At 36.2% G+C, this 19672-nt stretch overlaps 1 pseudogene across 1 annotated transcript; it reads left to right on the top strand.

The window, feature by feature from the left end:
• Nucleotides 1-7668: 7668 nt before the first annotated feature.
• Nucleotides 7669-10538, top strand: LOC149206227 (C4-beta,C20-epoxidase-like; annotated as a pseudogene). The gene is made up of 3 exons (XR_016251916.1): nt 7669-8124; nt 8282-8604; nt 10264-10538. The product of XR_016251916.1 is annotated as a C4-beta,C20-epoxidase-like (transcript).
• The last annotated feature ends 9134 nt before the right edge of the window (nt 10539-19672 follow it).

Genomic DNA, 19672 nt, shown 5'->3' with positions numbered 1-19672 from the left:
TTTTGAGGGCTTTCTCTTATTCTCAAGGCTTGATATGAGGAACTAAGGCTTAATACTTGCAAAGGAGGAAAGTATGAGTGGTAATGGACTCACACAGATTGCATAATGTCAAAGCGATAATTTCTTGTGCAAAAATCCTACTCTAGAAGATCCGAGGTTGGTTAGATGGAGTGAGCTCATGCCTCGTGGAGGAGGGGTTCAGCAGATGCATTTTCCTCCACAGTTTTTCAGTTGGTTGCACTAACAACTGATTGTTGTGGATGACTATGCCTATGCAGGGAAAAAATTCAGATGCTATCCAGATCCACCTCTACCACTGAGTGAATAGTGGATTGATGCAGGTAAAACTTGTTTTTGGATTTTTCAAATTTTATGAGTTTTTTTATTAAAGTGTATCTGACAGTTTACTTGTGATAAATGTGTAGATGTAGGACCAGAAAGGCCTCCTGGCATGTCTCCAATAGCATGTCAAATAACATGTTAGATGGAAGATGCTCCATACAAGGAAGGAGAAAATCCTATCGTAGAGAGGGAACAGAATCTAGAGGTGATCACTTGAGAGATTTCAGAGTATGCGACCATAGATGAAGTGCCACTGCGATACCAGAGGCACATATTAGGAGTGTCTAGGAGATTGTGTCAGATTTTAGGCTGAGTGATCATAGAGTTCTCATGCTATTGAGAGCATCATGTGGGCGAATAACCTTTCTAGTAATGTTTTTGCACTATTGTAGGCTTTTAAGGCCATGTGTCCCGTAACAATTTATTTTTTGAGATTTTGATGAAAAAACTTTGAGAGATGAAATATATATATATATATATATATATATATATATATATATATATATATATATATATATATATATATATATATATATATATATATATATATATATATAGACGCATCTTTTATCTGTAACTTATGTGTTCATGTGTCATCTGTTAATGTATTCAAATTGCATGGAATGTGTTGATATGTGAAAAAATAAAAAAAAAAATCCAGTAATCGAGCACGTAGATACATACGCAAAATTTGTGGATTTCTTACTAAGTAATGATTATTAAATTGTAACAGAGTGAGTTATGAATCTAACTTACCAACTAGATTTCTAATGCCAAGAGCAATTGCTTCTGATAACAGTTCAATAACTGCATTGTACTTAGGAATATTATTACCTACTCTTCCCAGGCAAATAATTTATAAATCGATCAAATCTCCATCCAGGGAAAAGAGTTCCCAATCTGCAAAAGATAAGTTCTGTGTGCTGTGACAAGCACCATTAGTAAAACCAACATAATGGTTTGACGACATCTGTGGAACACAAGGTAAGTTGAGGAAACATGCCTACAAAGCAAGCAATCACACAAAAAAATCAAAACTACACACCAATGAATTCACACACTAATGTAAAAAAAGTAATTATGCGTAATTCACGCATAATATGTTTTCAGATAAAGCCCATGGCATGGTTGTGATAATCCATTTCCTTCGTAATCAACTAGCTCATATGCGCATTTTTGTAAGACACATTTAACTATATATGGACCATTCGACATAGGTTCAAACTTCCTAGCTCCCAACTTATCGTCGGCTTGGTAATACAGCAAGACCAAGTCACCTTTAAGGAAAACACGTGGAGAAACTGTTTCATCAAAATGAGCTTTAAATCATTTTTCCTATGCCTCAATCACCATGATAGCAATACGACAGGTCTCATCAAGTCTCTCAAGATAAAGTAACCGTTCTTCTTCAGGTGAGGTATCAGGGAGTAGCTCGATAGCTAATTTCAATAAAGGAATTTCATACTCGATTGGGAGTGTTTCCTCTAAACAATAAACCAACTGGAATGGAGTGAAACCAATTTTTGTCTTAGCAGAAGTCCGGTAAGCCCAATGAGCCTAAAATATCATAAGATTCAAATCCTTTTTATGATTTCCAATGGTTCGTTGAAGCATAGTAATCAAAAATTTGTTAATTATTTCAACTTGGCCATTGGCCTGTGGATAGTAAGGAGTTGAGCTATCATGCCAAAGACCCAACTGAGTAGTTATCTCTTCCATCATATACTAACAAAAATGTGATCCGTGATCAGTGACAATGGAGGGACACCAAAACAGGCTATGACATGGTTAAAGAGGAACTGAGCAGCAATGATACCGTCAAAATTATATGTAGGCATCACGTCGACCCATTTAGTGATGTAGTCGAAGGAGATGATGATATAGCCATGATCCCTGACAGAGTGAGGGTTACATGCCATGAAGTCTATGCCCCATTTAGAAAATGGTCCAGTGGTAACGATTGGGTGTAAGGGTGTTGTCGAGGAGTGCTGTTTGCAGTTATAAATATGACATTCATGGCACTTTTGAACGACTAGAATACAATCATTGAAGACAGAAGGCTAGAAATAACTGGCGCAACGGATCTTCTAAGCAGTGGCATAGCCTGACATGTGACCACCACATGCCACAGAGTGGAAGTCATTCAAGACTCGTTCAAGCTCTTCAAGTGTTAGACATATGCAAAGAATAGAATCAACACTGACTTGGTACAACCTATCAGCAATAATCCGATAAGGTTGAGATTGATGTCGGATGTGGCGTCAGTCTAATCAAGATAGCTCAGATCAGAAGGATTAGGTCTGAAGATAAACAATGATATATCCATACCATGGGTCAAGACTGCTGATGAGAAACAAAGTTTCATCAGAAATTTTCTCAGTAAAATCGGTGGAGGTGTTCGTGGAAGGAAGAGTGCAAATCAATTCGGAAAAAATGAGTGATTTCTTTGATTTGGTGATAGTAACTCCAAATCAAACTCTTTCAAGATAACCATCCACTTAGAGTATTTTCCCCCAAGAAATTGACAAGTCAAAATATAAGTCATGGGGTTACAGTCAGAAATCACTATGGTCTTCTGTAGAAGAATATAATGGTGAAATCGTTGAATAACATGGACTGCTTCCAAGGCAAGTTTCTTGACATGAGCATATCATGTTTTAGTGTCAATTAGATTGCAACTTAAATAATAAAACACATCTTCATTGTCATTGTCATCATCTTGAACTAGTACCATAGCAATGATACTATCAGCAACAGCCATATATAAGAAATAATCGTGATGATATTTAGGGGGGTGCAATAAAGGAGCATTGATGAGCATTTGTTTTAGAGTATCGAAAGAGTTTTGGGAAATTTCATCCCAAACGAATGGGATCCCCTTTTTGAGCAAGTGAGTAAATCCCTTCGCAAGTTCAGCGTAATTCAGGACAAAGCGGCGAAGAAAATTAGCCTTTCATTGCAAACTCTGTAATTGGTTTAACAATGAAGGAGGGGGTAAATTCACAATAGCCTCAACTTTCAGAGGATCAATTTGGATACCTTCTTTGAACACAAAAAAACCTAAGAGCTAACCAGATCCTAAATAGAAGACACATTTATGAGGATTGAGACAGATATTATAGTGTTGACAACGTAAAAAGATTGCTTGAAGGTGGTTTGGATGGTCACGACGCTTAACAGAATGCGCTGGTAAGTTGTCTAGATAAGGTTGAACAAATTGTTTGATATCATGAAAATTATATGACATTTCTCGCTGAAAGGTAGCACCAACATTTTTCAGGCCGAAAGGGAGATTCTTATAGGCAAAAGTCCCCCTGTGGCAGGATGAAAGTTGTCTTGTGTTCATCAGCAAGTAATATGTTAATCTGGTTGTAACGAGGGAAAACATCAACAAAAGAGAATATCTCACTCCCGACACACTCATCAATGATTTGATCAATAAACATAGTGGGATAGTTATCTTTTGGACATGCACAATTGATGTCATGATAATCAACAAAAACTCGGATTGTGCCCTGATTTTTGGTAATAGTTACAATATTAGAGACCCAATATATCAATGGGATAGGGTAAATAAAACTAGCCTTTAGAAGTTTTTCAACTTCTCCCTTAATAACATCGGCCTTCCTAGGATGCACGATATTGAGACTTTAGTGAATGGGCTTTGCATCGAGATACATGGGTATTTAATGCACCACAATAGCTAGATCAATACTAGCCATTTCCTCATATCACCAAGTTAAGACATCTCAAAATTCTTTGAAAAGTTCAGTGTAAACCCTGATCTCATTAGGAGAACAAGAAACCCCAATGTGAATGTGAAGTGGCATGGTTGCAGTAATATTTCACAGACTACCCTCGAACAAAACTTCATGCACCAGAATAGGTGTTTGAAGTGGGTGCATTGGGTTATGAGAAATGAAAGCTTCAATACACGAAGGAATCTTACTTAGGCTAGGAATAAACGAGGAATTATGATGGACATCATTCCAAGGATTTTCATGAAGAGACATAACCTCAACAATACTCTTGTCGCTGGGGAATATCTCATTCAAAGCATCCAGAGAATCCCAAGATCCGAGCAAAGGAGATTGAAAAAAGTATCTAGGTTCATGTTAAGAACAACATGACTTTCTAAAGCATCCAAAAAAGCCGAGACAATTTCATGATATGCTTGCTCCAAAGGGCTTAGCGGCATAACATCACCAAATGAATCAATCTGATATGGAGAAGGAATGATCCATGGGTTTGTAGAAACATAGATCATGTTGATTGAGGCCACATGCAGAGGTGGGAGAGATAAAGTTCCCATTAAAGTAGAATCTTTAAAAATGCCTGCCCCCACGCTCTCATATGGGATATCGGTATTTCCCACATATGAGACATTGCCATTCAATACACCGGAAGAGGAAAAGGACAATTGATCAACGGTGACAATTTTTCCTTCATGGGGAAAATAAACCACCTAAAACAAATAAGAAACCACACAAAACATGGCATGGTTCCAACTTCGCCCAACTAGAAGGTTGCAATTCATATTTGCATCTACAACTTCCAATTCTATCTTGATAGTCTTCCCTTCCAAAGTGATGGGAAAACTTGTGAGAATACCATAAGAACGGGAGCCTCTTCCATCAAAGGCATCCAAGGTGTTCAGGGATTGGTTAAGAGGTGGAGAGCCAATAGCTTTCCAACACGAAACAAACATAACGCAAGTGGAAGAACCTTCATCAATGAAAGTTTGTTGGATCTTCCTTCCTTTTCTAATAGCTTTAGTAAAAAATGGAATTTGATGAGGAAGATGAGGGACACGATTTTCAAGATCGAAAGTAATTAAGTTCAAATCAATAGGATCGATGCCTCCTGCAAAAGACGATAATAATTTCCATTGCCTTAGACTTGTTTGGAGAACTTCCAAAGGAGACATCACCGAAGGCGCTTGAGCTAAATCTTCGACAGTACTGTAATGTTGAGTAGCTCTAGTGTTCGGATTATAGGATGACATAAGAAGCATACCTTTGGGAGGCGGTCAGATAACATATTTATTATTATGTATCTCAATATGGAGAGGACTAGAACTAGGTGAAGTGGAAGTAGAAGGTATATTAGCAGCTTCCTTTTCCACCATCTTCTTTTGAGGGGCTTGATAATCTTTCGATCGAGTGGCTACAGAGATAGGTAGTGAACGCGTCATCATGTAAACCTGAGAACCATATGAGGAAGAGGATTGTGGTTGGTCTACCAACTGATTCTGTTGAGATGGGAATGGCTCTTTCAAAACAGTCGGGGTCCCTTTCAATAACAGACTAACTTAGGCACGTCGGGGATAATCCTTTGTATAATCATCTTCCTCACAAATTAGGAACCACACTGGTTGGTTCAAAACACATCGACAAAAATATCTCTATGTGATTTTCACCGAAGATTCTTCTCAAAGTTGATATGGATCACAGAATCCTAAATTCATTAATTGAATCCCTGCACGGAGGAGCCACTGCAACTAAGGTTCATGGTTTTGAACGGGCATGCTTGCAGGTTACTAAGTTGAAGGCAGATCTGGCATTTCTTGTCATTGGATATTCTGCCCTATCTATTTATAATGCATAGCAAGATCTACTCATTCAACTTGTTCTGGCGATGAACCACACTGGTTGGTTCAAAACGCGTCGACAAAAATATCTCTATGTGATTTTCGCCGAATATTCTTCTCAAAATTGATATGGATCATAGAAGCATAAATTCATTAATTGAATCCCTGCACGGAGGAGCCACTGCAACTAAGGTTCATCATTTTGAACAAGCACGCTTGCAGGTTTCTAAGTTGAAGGCAAATCTGGCATTTCTTGTCGTTGAATATTCTGCCCGATCTATTTATAATGCATAGCAAGATCTGCTCATTCAACTTGTCCTAACGATGAACCACACTAGTTGGTTCGAAACGCGTCGACAAAAATATCTCTATGTGATTTTCGCCAAAGATTCTTCTCAAAATTGATATGGATCACAGAAGCCTAAATTCATTAATTGAATCCCTACATAAAGGAGCCACTATAACTAAGGTTCATTGTTTTGAACGGGCACGCTTGCAGGTTTCTAAGATGAAGGCAGATCTGGCATTTCTTGTCATTGGATATTCTGCCCAATCTATTTATAATGCATAGCAAGATCTGCTCATTCAACTTGTCCTGACGATGAACCACACTTGTTGGTTTGAAACGTGTCGACAAAAATATCTCTATGTGATTTTCACCGAAGATTCTTCTCAAAATTAATATGGATCACAGAAGCCTAAATTCATTAATTGAATTCCTACACAAAGGAGCCACTGCAACTAAGGTTCATCGTTTTGAACGGGAACGCTTGCAGGTTTCTAAGTTGAAGGCAGATCTGGTATTTCTTGTCATTGGATATTCTACCCGATCTATTTATAATGCATAACAAGATTTTCTCATTCAACTTGTCTTGACGATGAACCACACTGGTTGGTTCGAAATTCGTCAACAAAAATATCTCTATGTGATTTTCGCCGAAGATTCTTCTCAAAATTGATATGGATCACAGAAGCCTAAATTCATTAATTGAATCCCTGCACAGAGGAGCCACTACAACTAAGGTTCATCATTTTGAACGGGCACGCTTGCAGGTTTTTAAGTTGAAGACAGATCTGGCATTTCTTGTCATTGGATATTCTTCCCGATCTATTTATAATGCATAGCAAGATCTGCTCATTCAACTTGGCTTGACAATGAACCACACTGGTTGGTTCAAAATGCGTCGACAAAAATATCTCTATGTGATTTTCGCCGAAGATTCTTCTCAAAATTGATATGGGTCACAGAAGCCTAAATTCATTAATAAAATAATAATTAATTTACTATCTTTGCATTTTATTTATAGGATAAAAAATGATAAGGATTAATATTTACCCTTGAAACATAAGATGGGAAAAGTAAATTTAACTTTTCTTACTTTTCATATACGGATCGTCCATTTACGTAACAATTCTTTGCTGGAGTATACGCCAATACGTAACAAGAAATGGCTATTAAACAAGTACATAGCGAAAGGAAGTTCTGTCGGAAAGCAACATCATCCGAAAAAAATTATATACGTAAAATAGGAACTTCTTTCGTGAAAGCAACCTTATTCGAAAAGAAATATGATGTTTCCATTGGCAAAGTAACCTTATCGTGAAGAAATACTAATTACAGACTCCTCTGGAGTAAAGATCTTACCAAAATCCTTGTCATATCTATGAGAATCTTCTTATATAACTACACCTTGCACAAGGAATACTCGTGACTCTCTCTAAACAATTGCAAGTGAATGATCAGAGAAGACCTACTGCCAACAATCACACCGATGGCTTCTGCAATCCCAAATTCTCTTGCCTCATGCGGCGCCCCTGCAGAAACTACTCATCAGCTTGATATCGATGAAGATATTCCGGTCTTCGATCTCTCTCAAATTCAATTGAAGGGACTGGCGGGCGAGGGATCGGATGAAGACTATCAGAAGATGTTGTGAAGATTGGGGGTGTTTACGTCTTACCAATCATGGAATCTCACACCAGCTTATGGAGAGAGTAGAAATCCTCTGTAGGGACGTGTTTAAGCTCCCCGCGGAGACCAAGGAGAAAAAGGTTTCCCCGCTTGCTACCGGTAGTTACGTCAAAGGAGGACCTCTGCGTCCTTTTTACGAGGGCATTGGCACTGGGCCTGACTTTGAAGCCATAGAGGAATTCAGCGATCTCATGTGGCCTCACGGAAACCAAAACTTCTGGTATGGTATTTGATTTTGATTTAGGGTTTACTTTAAAGTTTTAGGGTTCTTACGCTAAATTTTTGCGTTTTGGTCTTTCTAATAGGTTTTAGGGTTCTTGCTGTAGAACTAGCTGGACATTACTGATCAACTGCTATATATATTTTAATAATGGCAGCGAAGTCATGCGAGAGTATTTCGAGGGGATGAAAGAGTTGTCTGACGAAATCCACAAGATTATTCTGGCGACTTTGCGAGTGAGCAATTACTACGCTTCACACTTCGAGCACTGTAAGCTTTGGCTCCGTATGAATAATTACGAATCACCATGTGATGAAGCCTCCGGGTCGGTTACTTCGCCGGCTCATACAGATGGAACGCATTACCATACTGCGTGAAGATAAGGTGGGTGGTCTTCAGGTTTTAAACAAGGCTGGAAACTGGTTCGAAGTGAAGCCATCGCCCAATTCATTCATCGTCATCCTAGGAGATACTTTACAGGTTATCTCATCCCTTTGCTGTTGTTATTAGCTATTCCTCTCTTTTACTGCAGTGTTCACCATCATTCAAAAACTTTAGCACCTGGAAATCCTTAATTTGGACCTTTCCAATGGTAATCTCTACATCAAGCAGGTCTTCAAGTGAACACAAACCTAATCCCCTCTCTGGTTGTCACCATGCCTGGTTTATCTCTTGTACATATTAAGAAATATCTTTCTGTCTCCCATGTTCTTTGTTGCTCTCTTAATAGATATTAACGATTAATTTTAAAATAGTTAGAAAGGATCAACCTTTCTATATTTATTTTTTTAGATTTTTTTAATAAATTAAAAATGGAGATAAAAATATATTTTAGAAGGTTACCTCAAATTAAAATAATTTTTAAAATAATAAAAAAATAGTTATTAAATAAAATTGAAAATAAATTGATATTTTTTATTTTAAAATGTATAAATGTTATTTTATTTTTATTAAATTATTATCTAAATAAGATTGCTTATTCTTTTATTTACCATAAATTAAATTGCACTTATGTTTTTAAAGAGTGTATTCAGAGTGTATTTTGAAGTTGATAAAAATATAGTAATATTTTTAATTTTTATTGCAATGTTATTTTACATAAAATGACTTGTAACATTCCAATTAAAATAACTTGTTATTTTGTTTATATATATATATATATCTATCTATATATATATTTCATTCTAGAGGGTTTTGGATACAGTTATCAGGTATGGGTGTTTGTTGATGTGAAGTCAATTTCTAGCGTGGATGGAGTGGTATATTAGACATATTAAAAATCTAATCCAGCAAAAACTTACTATATATATAATATAATATATAATATAACTCTAACCTAATATATTTTAAATAAAATAATTTATATTATTCTCATTCGAAAAACATATATATATCTTGTCAATTTTTATTTTCCTGTTATTATATTATATATGTTATTAATATTTATATTACTATGTTTATGTAATAATGTGTTTGTATTTATTTTTAAAATCTTTTTAATATTATTTGATATAAAATTGATCTAATTTTATATAACGTTTGATAGAAATTATGTGTATTATTATTTTTATTTTTTAAACATTAATTTACATAAAAGGGATATTCCAATATATTAACATTTAATTTTATGATATAACTCGTTAAATCTCAAAATAATAAAATTTTATGATAGATATTTTAAATCTCAAAATAAATGTAATAAGGATACGATGGAAAACAAGATACATGCAAGTTATATTATGCTACATCTCTTTCCTGGTGAGATATTTGGCTTTTGTAAATTTTATGTTGTCTGTTGTAAATCTATCTTTACCAAGTATCATATCCATGAGATATTTAGGTCTGATCTAGGTCTGATCCTGATTAAAGTGTGACAACTTTATATAAGTACCTTAAAATACTTATTGCCATTATCCCTGGTAATCCAAGTGAATACCTCAAACACCTAATCAGCACTGTGTTTTTTTATTTTTATTTTTTTTGCCAAAAATGTTAATCAGATGATTTCTGCATGCATTATTGCCATTAACCCTGGTAACCCAAGTGAATACCTCAAACACCTGATCAGCACTATGTTTTCTTATTTTTATTTTTCTTTTCCAAGAATGTTAATCAGATGATTTGTGCATATCCATGCAGGCATGGAGTAACAAAAGAATTCACAGTGCAAAACACCGTGTGATTGTTAAAGGACGACAATCTCGTCTTTCCCTAGCTTTCTTCATATTGTTACCAGATGAAATGGAGATAGAAGCGCCACCTGAACTAGTGGACAACGAGCATCCTCGACGTTATAGAGCTTTCCCTTATTCAGAGTACACATCCTTTAAAATAGCAATAAAAGGTGAGTTGGAGAACCCTCTTGAGGCCTATGCGGCTGTACAGCGATAAAAGCAAATGGATGTATCTCAAAAAATATATAAAGGCATTTGCCTCATCATAGAAACTAAGCCATCCTTTCCGATTTCTGAGTTTAACGACCAGAGCAGCTAGTGTGCTTCAGTTGCTCTGATTATTCTGATGCTTTTGATTTTGATCAAAAATTAGAAATAAACAAGTTGAACCTGCGCTGAAAACAATAGCATGAATTGTTCAAGCGTTATATTTTACGACTTAGGTAAAGATCTTATAATTTATATATGTATTATTACTTTCGACTATCCCATCATATCTTCTAGACAGTTATTTTTCCAGGAGTCGTAGTTGCGAAAAATTGAGAAGAGTTTCAAATTAATCTAATGGAGTTAAAATTGTATTATCTAAACTGTAATTGAGTACGAAACTTATAACTTGAAAAGAGTTAGATTTCACATTTATCAAAATAAGAGTGTAATGATTGTATTGTCCAAATTATAATGTGAGAAAATTATGACTCGAACCTTTTGAAGTTTTTTCTATGATTGATTGGTTTGGTAAAAGGGTTGAATTGTATTTGGAATTATCAGAAACCCTTATTTATTTTATTTTTAATTGATTGGATAAAATTATCACATTGTAATGAGAATCAGCAGAAAAGATTTTTATTCCGTTTGTTCTTAAGTGGATATGAATTAGATGTTGCTACCCCCTCTCGGAGAACTCCTAAATCTAAATCAACAACCCCTAGAAAAGAGAAGAAACCATTTGCGGAGAAGAATCTAGTGGCAGAGAAACCTGTAATTGAAACTTCCACCAGCACTAAAAGGAGGATGACCAGAAGACAGAGTAGAGAACATAGTACAAAGAAGGGAAAGCTAACTGATATTCTAGAATAGTATATAGACATTGAAGAAAGCCCAGTTTAGAAACCTATAGAAGTGACACAAATTGAAACCAATAAGAAAAGAAAGAGATCTAAGAAATTAGACTTTACTCAAGAAGAACATGGTGTCACTTTTAGGCCAAGGAAACGTGTCACAAGATCTTTGTAGCAAGTTGAAGAGATACCTGAAGTACCATTGGAAAAAAGAAAACCGTCAAAGAAGAAAACAAAGAAAAAGAAAGGCAAGGAGATTTTTCAGGAAAAAAGTGAAATAGAGGTTCTACAAGAATATTTAAGGGAAGCCAAACAAGAAGTTATCAAGGCCAAACTTGAGTTTGATGAATACTAAAACGAAGTCTTAAAACAGATAGATTTTTATGATGAAATTGCAAACAAATCTAAAACGATGATAAGGACGACTTTGCCTTTGCACAAAATGTTGGAGAAATGTATGTATAAAAGGAATAATTGGTTACATGTAGATAGGAAAAGCGTATAGGGACAGGTCACAACACTGGAAAATCAAATTGATTTGATCCAGGTTGAACTCAGAAAGAAAAATCTCAAAATCGTTGTTGAAGTAGGTGCTACTCCATGATGTGGTAAAATTCTCAAATGTTTTCTTCATTATACCTAGACTAGAAAACTCAACCTTATATATTGTCAACATGGTATTAGGACTAATAATGAGGCATTAAGAATCATGAAAATTAGAAAAACTCAGAATTTTGGAAGTTTTGTAGCAACTCCCCTCAGTGAAGCTGAGAATTTGTTACAAAACTATTGTAGCTTTCCATGGAGGTTAAGGCTGGTCTAGAACTTAAAAATATAGTTCTAAAGGTATATGTTTAGCTTACAAACATCAAAGAAAACCTCAGAACTAGAAGAGAGAGAAAAGAGGTAGCATAAGGGTGTTTTTTGAAGTTTCTACCAAAGTTTGCTATGAAACTACTGAAGACTTTGTTTTTTGCTACAAAATCATAAAAACTCTGTTTCTTCTGTCATTTTGAATATTTTCAATATAAGACATCCAAGCTCCAAATAGATTATAGATCATAAAGGCTGTCAACTTCATCATGCAAAACTCCTATATTTCAGCATGCCAAGTTAGCACATAGCCACATTAGCATAATAGCCATCTCATTAGGACAATTACCAAAATACAAATTCAATCAATATCAATAGGTCGAATGTGTAATGACGCTCCAACAAATCTAGAAATAATTTGGGCTTGGTCATCCTCATCAACAAAAAGTGGTTAGAGTTTTAAAAGCTGGTATAGTCCTAGTTGAATTCCAACCATGTAAAACAAAAAATCCCTATGAGGACTTTGTTAGTTAGAAGAAAAATACAAATAGGTCTCATAGATAGTGGATCGAATTTGGCCCAGGTGGCAAGATAATGTAAAGAGATATTTTCCCTATAAATAGGTAAGTTTTTGACTTTGAGAGTTGTTGACGGAGAATGTGAAGAACTGACCCCATATAATCTTTTTATCCTTTTAATAGAAAATTTGCAGATGCTTTGTTTTGTACCTGAGATTCATGTCATGGCTTTCATATGTTCTTACCATGTTGTTTTTCTTCTTTACATAGTATCTTGATTACTTGGAAATCTTGTCAAACTGCTCCAATTTTCTTCATTTACTATGTATGACTGTGGATATTAATTTGATCATTTTCAAAGATATACATGCCTAAGATTCCATCAAGCGTTGTTTTTGTCCATAATTTGTTTTAATTTGACTCCATACCCAATGGTGGCAGTCATCACGTTTTTCTTCACCTACAAAACCACAAAGAAAGAGATCATAGTTAGTAATATGTTGTTTGAATTGATTCAAGTAAATTTGATAAACATTTGAGAGAGCCCTCTCAGATTGGAAGTGCTAACTTCCAGCCCAAGTGGCTTGAAATAGTTACACTAGGTCAAAGGTTGAGACAACCCATTTCTTTTAGCCTAGTGATAACAGTTCCAAGTATTTTTCCACTCCATAGTGCTCCCAGTATGTCTCTATTGAAAATCTCTCTTTTAATTAAATCTAACAAAAATTGTAAAAACGTTTATTAGTAAAATCAATAGTAAAATTTAAAAAAAAATCTATGCATGTTTTTGAGTGAATCACCATACCTTTCCACTTCTGATCTTCTGAATAGTTTTGGTGTTCCAAATTATTTTGCTGCTACACAATGCTCCCAATATGTCTCTCTTGCAAATATCTCTCTTGAAATTTTGGGAGAAATAATGAAATAGTGAATAAGTTCTTCTATTTAAAATACTTTATGAAATTAGATTTGGAAAATTCAATTACTGCTCATTTTTCAATTTGAAAAAAAAACAATTTTGCTTTTTCTTCATAACTTTTGCTGAACATCAGTGCGTTTCATAGTAAAACACACTGGTACATTTACGAGTAACGCGCATCGATTAAGATAACCTATTAATGAGATAAATTTTTCTAATGAAACAATATGATATAATTCCTTTTTTTATTTTCAAAATCCGCGAAACTAGTGTGGTTTTCATTTTAATGCACCAATGCGGTTATTAGTGAAACGCATGAGTGTGAATAGTTTTAGAAGAGCACTGATATGATATAAATTGTTTTTTATTTTCAAAATCCTGATAAAACTTTATTTTGTGGTACATTTTTCTAACACACTTCTAACACCCCCTCCTCCCAGGTCCACCCAAGCAGCTTTCCAGCCAAGGTAAACATGCGATGAGAGAGGCTACTATAAGGGATTCAACTTCCTTCGTGACCTTAAGGAAATGGAACTGATGGGACATATCAAATAAACTCATCCACATCAACAAAAAGACCCTCAAGAGACATGCCAACCACTCAAACATCTTGTTTGTAAGTCCCACTGATGATTTAAGCCTTTTAACCCAGAGTCGCTCTAATGCTATAGGCATGATCTGAAATTATAATTTATTAAAACTGATGTAGAATTGATTAGCCATTATTGAATTGATTGTTAACTGAAAGTGAGGAAATCGAGTAAAACTGCTTGAGAAGAATACTTTACGACAGCTGATTAAACACAAGAAAGATGCTTAACAGAAGTGAAGATAGTAAAAACACAATGATACTAGACAACAAAGTTGATTACGGAGTTCGTCCTTGATGGACTATGTCTCTGAGTCCGATTTCAAGAGGGGCGACTGCTTTATTAGGATTGAAACCACGGAGTTTGATTACACAAAAAATAGACCAGGCTAAATGTCACGAGGCACTTTTGATCACTTTCGATAGATATCTCTCTGAACTAACTTTCCAATGTCTGTCACGATTCCCAATTCCGACTATGGATGCTCCTGTTACACTGAAAACAAAACTGCCTATGACCTCACGAATCTGCAAACAAAAGTCAAAACCACTTGTATCTTGTTCAATGAAGAAAAACTAGCTTTTAAAAGGCCTATAGGTTCATCAAAACCACCTCTGGTTGTTTTCAGAATGAATTTGTTGCTTCTGGATGAGGTTTTGAACTCAGTCTAGTTGTTTAATGATACCTAGGCTGGTTGGCATGGTCATCGAATTAGCTTGTTGAAAAAATTCTTAAAAAAACCCAAAATAACCATAGGATAAGCCGAAAATCACTGGCGGTCAGGCTAACTAGGCAGAAGTTGAAACTGTTGCATGTGAGTGTTGGCGGTCTAACCACCGTATGCCACCTCTGCGGTCTCCCCCAGTAGTTCCGGCGATGGTTTCACAGATTGTGAAATCCAACCGGTCACATGTTAACCATTTCAGATGATTCTTGAATGTTGTGGCTAAACCTCATGCTAACCCTGTCTTCGGTCACATGCACACAATTTCCTTACGATTCTCGGTACGGTCAGGTTAGCGGTTTAGGGGCTGTGGTTACAAAGACCCCAACTATTTACACATGACTGTTCACATGTCCGGCCTTTCTCTGACACGGTCAAATAACTATTACCTGATGGCTTAACTGTTACCTGAAACATAATGAGAAGGATCCCCTCCTTCTCCATTGTACTATTATTTCATCAATTAGGTCTTTCATTCATCCATTTAACAATTACAAGTTAATACATGAAATAACCATGACATGAACCAATCATTTAACTGTGCTTATAACCAACATAACACAATATAAATTTCAATCATATGATATCCATTAAATCCACATATAAACCAGTGAAAAAGATAGAAACCACAGATGTCTAAAATCCAAAATAAGAGAACTTAGCTTTCATTAATCATAGGAAATCTGACCAGGTTCGGGACTTCCACCTACCACCCGATCATAGACATGGTTGAACCAAATCTCTCCTTCAGCCAATCACCCTCGTGCCATATTCCAAGCATGAATGTGGGATCTCATAGAAAAATAAATCCAATAACAACAAATGGAATCCAGAGGTTAAACCACCTCCACCCTCATCAAACCATGATCACACCAAAACCAGTGCTCCGATCACAATCGAATCGACCTTAGAATTCCATCTGGAATCCATCACTATCCTTGAGGAATTTCCCATCTCCTTGACTCAAGCTTTACCGCTTCCAATCCTGGATCACTATGCTCGAAACTGAGAGTAATCTCTCAGGCTTTACCGCAATCCAAACTCAGATCACTAGGCCCTAAACCAAGACTTCTCCCTCAGGATTTACCATTTATCCACCCTAGATTCCAAAATCCATCTGGCAAACCAAATCTCAAAACTGAGATAAACATCCCAACATACCATGACATTCGATAAAGGAAACGCTATGCTGAAAATCACTGTCATAACCTGACAAAACCATGCCACTGATAGCAAGAGAACCATACATCAACATGCAAAGCCAAGCATGTCCAAATCAACTAGGAAATCACATATGCAAAAGGTTACCTGTAAGTATTCCTATTGAAGTTGCTTGATCCTACTTTCCTTTAATTGATCCTTTCTTTCCTTCCTTTCCATTTGCTTGCTTTTCCTTCCTTGATCAAAATCTAGGGTGCTCTAAGAAACTCTAAGTGACCAAGAGCGTGTGAGAGAGAGAGAGAATAATAAGAGAGCTCCAAACATGAATTGACAAAGGGTTAGAAAAAGCTTGCCCACTGATTCTCAAAAGCCTTTTTATTAATGAGGCATTTGTTTTCTTCATTTTCCATTATTTTCCTTCAACTTCCTCCTGACATGCAACCTGTGACCTTTCACCTTACTTTTTTCCTAATTTCCTTTATTTTCATTAATAAATGTGCCAAAAATGCCATTTTTTATTTTAATGCCTTTGCCAATTTTCCTTAGCCAAAAACACATCCAGTAATGCTCACTAGGATATATTTGTCCAAGATTCAGCTTGGAATAAGTTTCCCTTGACCGTGGTCTTATTTTTCCTCTATTACATTTTATTACATGAACTGTTCACCAAGGTTGTTACAGAACCCTCCCCCTTGGGAAACACCCTCCTCGGTGGTAAACCACACCATGACCTCAACAAAACCATTGAAAAGAAAACATACTTCCCATGGAGCTTTATAGCTTAGCTCGATGCAATATTTACAATGAAAGACCCACTCAAAAGAAAAACGTCATGACAACATGACAATATAAAAACCATACCGCTTATTGGAGCTTTATAACTTATCTCATGGCGTTATTTACATCCATATACATACATATACCAAAACATTAGCAAGATATATGCCAAACATATACCAACATCAAGCCAAAAAGTTTTTCCTTAAATTACAAACAAGGAAGGATACGGGGCCCGCATCTGATCCGCCATCTCCCATGTAGCTTCCTCAGGCCCAAAGTGCTTCCACTGCACTTTAAATTGATCTATGGCTCTATTTCTAAGCATGAGATGTTTCCGTTGCAATATGCACTCAAGGTCCGGCTGGAAATCCCGTTCCTACTGCACCTACAATATAGACCAATGAATAACATGATCAACATCCTTTATATACTTCTTAAGCAATGAAATATGGAAAACATCATGGAATTTCATTGTTGGGGGTAGTGCAAGTCGATATGCCATCGACCAATCCTCTCAAGGATCTCAAAAGGTTGTCAATACCATGCTGCCAAATTGGCTCATGAACCAATCCTCAAAGATATTTTCTTGGGCTTGATGCGCAAATACACATGCTCTGCAAATTGAAACTCCTTGAACACCCTGTGCTGATCCACATAACTCTTTTGTCTATATTGTGGTGCCTTTAAATTCTTCTTTATAACTTGCATTTCCTATTCCATGTTTGCCAACATAACAGGTACAATAAGTACCCTATTCACTAGATCACTCCAGATGATGGGAGTGTTACAACTCCGCACATATAATGCCTCAAAAGGACTCATTATCAATTACTCTTGATAACCAGTGTTGTATGGGAACTAAACCAGGATACTCCTCCCATTTCTTCTATTGGTGCATTGCGTGCATCCTCAACATATCCTCCAATATCCTTTTGACCCTCTCTACATGTCCATCTGTCTGCAGATGATAGGTTGCATTGAAGGCCATCTCTGTGCACAAGCATGCAAATAACTCCTTCCAAAATTTGGAAGTGAACATCACATCCCTATCCAACACAATCTTCTGTTGAAATCCATGTATTTTCACTATCTCTCTGATGAACACGTGTGCTACCTCAGTAGCTAAACATGTAGTCTTTACTGGAATGAGGTGAGATACCTTGCTCAACCTGTTAAACATGACCATAATAGAAACATGATTCTTTATTATCCTTGGAAGACCTATGATACAATCAATGGAAATGACCTCCCATTTTCATTCCAAAATTTCTATAGGTTGTAGTAAACCACCTAGATGTTTACATTCCTCCTTGACCTACTAACAATCTAAACACCTAGCCATGAACTCTACCACTTCCTTCTTCAGATTTGGCCAATAGTAGAACTTCTTCATTGTCGTTAATGTCTTTTGATATCTTGGATGACCCGAGTATGGCTTGGCATGAAATTTCCCTCAAGATAAGATTCTTGATGTCACTGCAATTCAACACATAGATCCTATCTCTAGACCTCACCAAACTATCTGTCATGAGCCAATATTCTGCATCCTGATCACCTGTACCTATGCTCTATTGTAACTTGTTCATAATCTCCATGTATTTGTCATCCCATTGTGCTTCCTGCAAGATCCCATCCTGTAACTCTATCCCATAAGAGCTCATAGTTTCTATATGATTTACCTTTATCTTCCTGCTAAGAGCATCTGCAACTCGGTTCTCCTTCCCTTTGATGTGTCTAATCTTGAAGTCGAACTCACTAAGGGTAGCCAACCATCTAGCTTGCCTGGCATTTAGATTCAACTGATAAAACAAATACCTCAACCTACTGTGATCAATCATCAATGTAAACCTCATGCCAAGAAGATAGTGCCTCCACATCTTCAATGCATGTATAATTTCTACTAGCTCAAGATCATGCATTCGATAGTTTTGCTCATGCTTATTCAATTTTCATGACTCATAGCACAATACCTGCCCTTCTTGTAGGAGAACTCCATATTCCTCTCTTGTAAGCATCTATACACACTACAAACTCCTTTTCCGGATATGAAATATTTACAATTGGTGCTTATGTCAAAACCTTTTTAAGATACTCAAAACTAGCCTCACATTCTTCTGTCCATTCAAACTTCTGACCTTTCCACTGCAATGACGTGATAGGATATCCAATGCGTTAGAAGTTCTTGATGAACCTCCTATAGTAGCTTGCCAATCCTATGAATAATCTCACCTCATCCACATTCTTAGGATTTTCCCACTCCATGATATCCCTTATCTTCTTTCAATCCACTGGCATGCCATCCTTGGAGACAACATGCCCCATGTAATGTACCTTAGTCTGAAAGTAGTTTCACTTGCTAAGTTTAGCATACAGCTGATGTTCTCTTAGAAATATCAACACTCTTGTTATATTCGGCATGTTCTTCCTCATTCTTAGAATATACCAGTATGTCATTAATGAATACAATAACAAACTTGTCCAGATAAGGACGCAACAGACTATTCATCAAACACATAAATATAGTTGGAGCATTAGTCAAACTGAATGGAACAACAACCAAATTAGAATGCCCATACCTAGTCTTGAACGAAGTTTTGAAGATATCCTCTTCCTTGATGCATACTTGATGGTATCTCAATATCAAGTCAATCTTAGAGAACACTGCATCTCCCTTCAATTGATCAAACAAATCATAAATCCTTGAAAATGGGTACTTGCTCTTGATCGTTACTTTATTCAGCTTCTTGTAATCAATGCACAATCTGATAGTACCATATTTCTTCTTCACAAACAACACTAGTGTGCCCT

The sequence above is a fragment of the Pinus tabuliformis genome, chromosome 1_2 (assembly GCF_031772625.1).
Source record: "Pinus tabuliformis cultivar Carrire ecotype Pingquan chromosome 1_2, CPIR1, whole genome shotgun sequence".
Taxonomy (NCBI): domain Eukaryota; kingdom Viridiplantae; phylum Streptophyta; class Pinopsida; order Pinales; family Pinaceae; genus Pinus; species Pinus tabuliformis.
Note: the sequence above shows the minus strand (reverse complement) of the source record. Positions and strands in the feature narration are given on the sequence as shown.